The sequence below is a fragment of the Maniola jurtina genome, chromosome 17 (assembly GCF_905333055.1).
Source record: "Maniola jurtina chromosome 17, ilManJurt1.1, whole genome shotgun sequence".
In the NCBI taxonomy this organism is placed as follows: Eukaryota; Metazoa; Arthropoda; class Insecta; order Lepidoptera; family Nymphalidae; genus Maniola; species Maniola jurtina.
Genome location: NC_060045.1, coordinates 3,228,813 through 3,235,745, shown reverse-complemented (window position 1 = coordinate 3,235,745; position 6,933 = coordinate 3,228,813).

Sequence of the window (6,933 nt, the reverse complement as noted above, 5' to 3'; positions counted from 1 at the left end):
TTTATTGCGACAAATATGTCTTAAACTCATTACACAAAGGGTATGCCACATTATAACTAAGAGCCACATCAATTTCGAAAATCAAATTATACTTTTTATCTCAGTTCACAATCAGGTGATAGAGCCTAAATATGAAGGTTAAGTCGAAGTACATGAAGGTTGGACTGTTTAATGCAGGCTCACTCGGAACCCGGCACGATGAATTCCTAGTGGCAATGAGTGACATCAAAGTAGATCTAATAGCTATTAATGAAACCTGGCTGAGGGAGGGGGAGGAAGGGCTTGCTCCGCAAGTACCGGGCTACCGCCTTCTTCACACACCGCGGCCGCCACATATAAAAGGAGGACGAGGAGGTGGAGTAGGATTCTATATAAAGAAGGGCTTAAGGGTCACTATTTGCGAACATCCAAATCCTCATTCAGTTGAACAGATGTGGTTAAGTTTAAAAGCCGGTAGTAAAAAGATTATGGTAGGGACAGCGTATCGTCCACCGTGGCAGGATGTTGAGATATTTATTGACTCTATCACCCAATCACTGACTCTATTCTCAAGCTATGAAAATATAATACTCTTGGGAGATTTTAACATCAATCTACTAAACCCGTTAGATAGCAAAACTAAACTTTTTAATGATTTCTTAAATTACATAAACCTTAACCAAGTTGTCACAGAGCCAACTCATTTTACCGACCACAGTGAGACCTTGATAGATTTAGTCTGCACAGATGCCTCAACCCGGGATGTAGAGGTGAGTCATGTAAAAGAATTAGGTAACCATGCCATTATAACACTCTTATTAAACCTAAAGAAGGCTAAAATAGCTCCTCGATGGATCTCCATTAGACCACTAAAGGATATTATTGCCGAAGACTTTAGTGAAGATTTAAATAGAGTTCCATGGAAAACTATTAACCGGTTGGATAATATTGAAGATATGGTGTCAGTATTTCACAATTATATTTTAACTTTATTTGACATGCATGCTCCCACAAAAAAGATACAGTTAAAGGAACAATCATGCCCCTGGATAACTCACACTATTAAGAAAATGATTATGTTGCGCAATCAAAGTCATTCTCGATATAAAGCATCAAAAAAGGAGACACATAAAGAGTACTATAAGAATTTTAAAAAGATTGTTTGGGAAGCAATAGAAGCTGAAAAAAGTGCTTATTATAAATTTTATATAAATCAATGTATTAATAAACCTATGTTGTTATGGAAGAACCTAAAAAAAAATGTAGGGATAAATAAAAAACAGGAGTATGAAATACCAACGAACTTATGTGACCCGGAGAAAGTAAATAATCATTTTTTGAACATACCATATAGTGAGAGACCCACACTGTCTAACCTTACATACTATGAATTCAACAGGTTTGGGCCGAATACTTTTAACCTAAAAACGGTAACTGAAGCAGAAGTTATAAAAACCATAAAAGGATTAAAATCGAACGCACAAGGCATTGATGAAATCTCGTTACAAATGTTGCATTGTACACTTCCACAGAGTTTAAGTACTTTAACAGCTATTATAAATAAATCCATCACAAGCAGCACATTCCCAAATGCATGGAAAACTGCAATAGTTAAACCTCTTCCAAAAGTAAATATTCCAACCAGTTTGAAAGATCTTAGGCCTATCAGTATTTTGCCATGCATTTCTAAGATCTTAGAAAAACTTGTATGTGCCCAAATGACATCTTTTGTAGAGGAAAACAACATTTTACCAGCTCACCAATCAGGATTTCGGAAATGCCACAGTACTGCGACCGCAATGATGGATGTAATTGATAACATCCTGACAGCGCAAGATCAGGGCATGGGAACTATGCTGGTGCTGCTTGATTTCTCTCGAGCATTTGATTCGCTCGATACCACTCTATTATTGTCAAAGCTGTCTTATTATGGATTTGGAACGTCAACCTTAAAGTGGTTAAATAGCTTCCTCAGTGATCGGGCCCAATCGGTGCATATAGACCAAAGTGATGGTAGTCAATTGATTTCATCAACGTCCCCAGTTCTACGAGGAGTGCCTCAAGGATCTGCACTCAGTCCGTTGCTTTTTGCTGTATATACAGCAGACATAGTTAACTGTTTCTCCAACTGCAAATACCATCTCTATGCTGACGACGTACAACTATATTTCTCATTCAAACCACAAGACGCAGCAGACGCAGAAATCAAAATTAATGAAGATTTAAAAAGAGTATCCATCTGGTCAGATAAAAACTCTTTATTATTGAACCCTCTAAAGTCTAAGTGCATGATACTAGGAACTAATAAGATGACGAAAACGATCGAATCTCTCAATCTACAAGTTAAAATAGGAAATATTAGTGTAGAAAGAGTAACTGAGGCAAGAAACTTGGGAGTAATCTTTGACTCAAACCTACACTTTGAATCACATATCTTGAATATAGTCAAAAATTGCTTCTACAGATTAAAAGTACTTTATAAGATAAGACCTTACTTAAGTGTAGAAGTTAGAATTCGGATATGTGATTCACTAATCTTGTCCAAGTTAAACTACGCAGACACAGCATACGGGCCTTGTCTGCTTGGAAGAACCAAGAAGTTAGTACAGAGAGTCCAAAATGCATGCGCTCGATTCTGCTTTTCCATTGCTCCTCGTTCTCATATCAGTCCCTATCTCAACAAAGCAAACCTATTAAATATGTCAGCTAGAAGAAATCTGCACTTGGCTACTTTGTTGTTTGGGGTTATTTCCACTGGTAAACCAGAATATCTTTTCACGAAGATTACGTGGGCAAGGCAGCACAGTAGGTATGCGCCAAGAAATTCGGCGTGTCAAATAGCCGTGCCAAGGCACAGGACCGCCGCATTTCGAGGGAGTTTCAGGCTTGCTTTCTCCAGGATCTGGAACATTATCCCACCGCCAGTGCAGAACCTCAAGTCAGTATTTGCTTTCAAGTCTAAGCTTAAAAAGATACTATTAGAAAAGCAAAAGAGCTTGGAAGCACTTACTTGAGTTTACTTTTTTATCATCAATCCGGTATTCTGGAAAGTAGCCTGAAAAATAGCGCAGGGAGTTTCTTAGACTTTGGATCTACAAATTAGTTGGAGATAGAGATTATAAAGAAGTAAATTTTACGGCTATCTGCGGACTTAGTCAATTTTGCATAGGGAGGTCAATCGCACAGGTCAAACAGAATAATATCTAGACTGATCCGGGACGTCGAGCTGATTTTTTTCAGGGGTTGCCTGAAAAACAGCGCTGAGGTAGTGTATCCACGTACGCTACTACAGCATTATGCTGAGGCGATTCCCTTTTTGGGACAGTTTGGCGCCACAGACACGCATTCTGTTTTTTACTATTATTTAGATTTTATAATTGTTTATTTTTAGATTTAATATAAGTAGATATAAGATTCATTGAAATTCCATGCAATTCGGCTCAGAGGATCACCGTGCCTTTGCAGTACAAGTTTATTATTTATTAGAACTGCGAAATAGCGGTGGTCGTCTCGGCCGAAATGCATGGAAAGCTCAGTAAGTTATGTTTTAGATAAATATTTAGGTTTTTAAGTTTAATTTATTAGTTTTTATGTTTTATCTGTTTTCATTCTATTTACTGTGTTTGCGCCTAACTTTATAGTCCCGAATAAAAGTATATTTATTTTTTATTTTATTTATTAACTGTTTATAACAAATATTATAACCTAAGGGTACTTTTGTTATTATGGTTGCGAGAGATTTTAGCTTCGATACCTGGTTAGTAGTAGTAGGTAAGAACGCGCCATTACACGCATACTCACACTAAAGGCATTCCGAACCAGTAGTAGATGTATTTGACGATTCAAAAGCTCTCCTACTTGTAAAAGTTTATTGAATAAAAGTTCGAAATATTATGTAGAAAGAAATATTATAAGAAAAGAATCGAAATATTATGTATATTTCGATTTGATTTTAAGTACTTATCAAACTAATTATAAAGGCGACAATTTGTGTGTATGTGTGTATGTTTGTTACTCTTTTAGCTGGATTTGGCTGAAATTTAGGATGGAGATAGATTATACCCTGGATTAACACAGAGGCTACTTTTTATCTCGGAAAATCAATGAGTTCCCACGGGATTTTTAAAAACCCTAGATCCACGCGAACGAAGTCGCGGGCATCAGCTAGTATTATAAAATCGCAAGTAAGTGTGCATGTTTGTTACTCTTTCACGCGAAAACTACTGTATTGATTTGACTTAAATTAAGAATGGAGATAAATTATACCCTGGATTAACACATAAGCAAATTTTTATCCCAAGGGATTTTTAAAAACCTAAATCCACGCGAATGAAGTCGCGAGATCAGCTAGTAGTAAAATAAACCGTCCGTCCTGTTGTAGCTTAAGCCATTCCTCGTATTGATATAAATGCGCGTACGCAGATAGATCAGTGTTCGCTGCATCAGTCATTGTGCGAGCTGTCGCGAGTAATGGCGGCGCGATCGCTGCACAGATACCGGACTGCAACCGGCCTTACAAATACTATTGTACCAGCTTTTGTTTATAGTTTCTCTAACTTATAAAGTTAGTAAAAAATTAACACACACCAAAGACAAAGCAACGCTGGCCCAGTGTGGATTGAACAGACTTTACACACCTTTGAAATCATTACAGAGAACTCTCAGGCATGCAGGTTTCCTCACGATTGTTCCCTCTACCGTTAAACCAAGATACCTACTTAGGTATATCTAATTGCTTAAAACGCACATAACTCCGAAAAGTTAGGGGTACTCCGACCTCCGGAATTGGACGCCGACGTTTTAACTACTTATTAGGCTGTCCACCGTTCCTGTTTCACACACCTACTGTTAAATAACAATAATTCAGACCATTCCAGACCTTTAAAAATATTCCGTCAGGTGTGTTATTTATTTTCCAACACATAAAATGATTAATGCTATTTCTAGTTATCAAGGCTATTTTCAAACAAGTGTAAATCAAAAATTTATAACACCCCCGACAAGTGAAGGTTACAGTAAATAGAAAAGCGCTGATAACTTTCAAACGGCTGAACCGATTTTCTTGGATTATAGCTAAGTACACTCACGATCAAACCACCTTTCAAACAAAAAAAACTAAATTAAAATCGGTTCATTAGTTTAGGACCTACGATGCCACAGACAGATACACAGATACACACGTCAAACTTATAACACCCCTCTTATATGATGCTTGCGCTTGACTACAGAGTCCGTGGGATTTTCTATGAAGAAAACACAGTGCGTGGACGCTAAGTACAAATTAGTTCCGCTTTTTTAACTGAGTACCTACTAAAATAAGCAATCCATTCTACGAGGTTTAAATCCCCAAGCAAATATTTATAAATGCACATAAGCACACTTCAGTTACCCATATCAACTATCGGCAGGATTTATCCGACCATCGTGACACTGCGTCTGCGTCTGCGCACGGTTGCAATTATTCAAATCAACTAGTTTAGCGTGTGGCTTGGGACAAAAAGACATAGAGTTATATTATCGTTTAAAATAAAATATTTATTATGTTTCAACAAAAAAGTCTCTTTATTAAAATCCTTAGCAAGGTTTTAATAATCCTGAAGAAAATATTTATAAATGCATATGAGCACACTTCATGACAGTTACCCATACTATGGGCAGGTTTTATCCGACACTGCGTCTGCGTCTGCGCACGGTTGCAATTATTCAAATGAACTAGTAAGTACTAGTTGTACGTATGTCATCTATCTACTAGGTCAAGCTGTTTATTATATATCTAAAAGAAATATCTCAACATATTGTGCAGTTTTCTCCATGGCGTTTTTCAGAGCTTTGAATGCTAGTTAGGTTAAGTAAGTAAAACATATCTGTATTTTAATTTAACTCATTGTAATTCCGTGAAATGACCTGCCGTGCTATTAATAAACAGAAAACTAAGCACTACTCTATGGCATTGCTGTTCTAATAAATAACTTAAGACCACATTGTGCATCGTCACATACGATTGCTTGTATTGCAAACATGCTTGATTACTACTGATAGTAATACAACATGTGTATATACCAATAGCTTATTAAAGAACATTTTGTGATACATGTATGTCTCCACGTCTCTATATCTATGATCAAGATCAAGATTTAACTAGTTACCTATCTTTTCGATCGATTGGCAATACCATATTTGGTTAAATACGGTACTTTGGCTAGCCAGCGGGTTGGCAAAGCAAAGATCCTGGTTCAAGTATATTAAAATCCGAATGATGTATCTGAATTTGGCTCAGTTTATTTTGAATTATTTTTCTTTTGAAATTTTTTTATTTCACAATTTTTAGTGGCCCCACTGTACTATAATATGCTATGCCCAGTTAAAACCCTACTGTTTACTAAGCTATTACACTGATCGCGAGCAATTTGCTCCTATCCATTGAGGAGTTCTGTTCTCCATCTCCGAAGATATTCATCAGATCTTCACCAAATTTATATGGGACCACCTGCACAGTATACCCTTTCAAACAAAAAAAAAAATTCCAAATCGGTCCAGGGGTCTTTGAGTAATCGGGGAACATACATAAAAAAAAAAAAAAAAGATTCCGACGAATTGAGAACCTCCTCCTTTTTTGGAAGTCGGTTAAAAATGAGTGCACTGCCCCATTGCATTGCTGTCATGATAAATAATTTTCGTCACATACGATTTCCTGTATCGTTTATATGCCTGATTATTACTGATTGTAAATGGTATAGACCTAGTACTTAGATACTAAATAGTTTGTTATAGAACATTCATGGCATGATTCGTCTTTTTTATGTTTAACTAGTTTTGCCCCCGACTTCATCCGCGTGACGTATAGGAATTGTGTATTTTTCGCAATAATTCAATCAATCAATAATAATGCAATCGGGAATAATTTAGCTATCAGTAAAGAATTTTCAGAATCTGATCATCAGTTTCATAGATTAC